Below are 692 nucleotides of genomic sequence, written 5' to 3' on the forward strand. Positions count from 1 at the left end.
GGTAGAAGAAAGGGGCCTCTCAAGACTGAACCAAGTCCATACCTGGGAACTGCATAGGGAGAAGGTGCAGTCCTCCAACACCTTTGGACCCAGCAGCGGTTCCTTAACATTAGAAAAGTTTTTGTGTTCAGACCTGCTTTCAAGTATTTAAAAAAAAATGTTAGGGGGAAGAAGACTGGTTTACTTGGTCTTCAATAACAAAACTAGGGCAGCTAGATGGAGAGAGTGCTGGGCCTGGAGTCAGGAAGAATCCTGAGTTCAAATGTGACCTCAGATATTTACTAGCTATGTGACCTTGGGCAAGTCATTTAACCCTATTTGTCTCAGTTTCCTCTTCTGTATAATGAGCTGGAATATTTTTGCCAAGAAAATGCCAAATGGAGTCACGAAGAGTCTGGTGTGACTGAACAACAAACAACAGCAAAACTAGGCACAAGGAGTAAAAGTTTCAGAGAGGCAAATTTTGGCTTGATATAAAGGAAAATTTCTTAAGGATTAGAATTGTCCAAAACTATAACGTACCATGGAAGCGGAAAAATGGTACAAAAGGCAGTGGCTTCCCCTTCATAGGAGGAATTCAATCAGATGCTATCTCATACCTTGTAGTGGAAATCACAGAATGGATTCCTTCTTAGGGAACTCTGAGGTTTCTTGCAAATCAGAAATTTTATTACCATGTTCTTGTTACTTGA

The sequence above is a fragment of the Vombatus ursinus genome, unplaced genomic scaffold (assembly GCF_900497805.2).
Source record: "Vombatus ursinus unplaced genomic scaffold, bare-nosed wombat genome assembly UNPS02014812.1, whole genome shotgun sequence".
In the NCBI taxonomy this organism is placed as follows: domain Eukaryota; kingdom Metazoa; phylum Chordata; class Mammalia; order Diprotodontia; family Vombatidae; genus Vombatus; species Vombatus ursinus.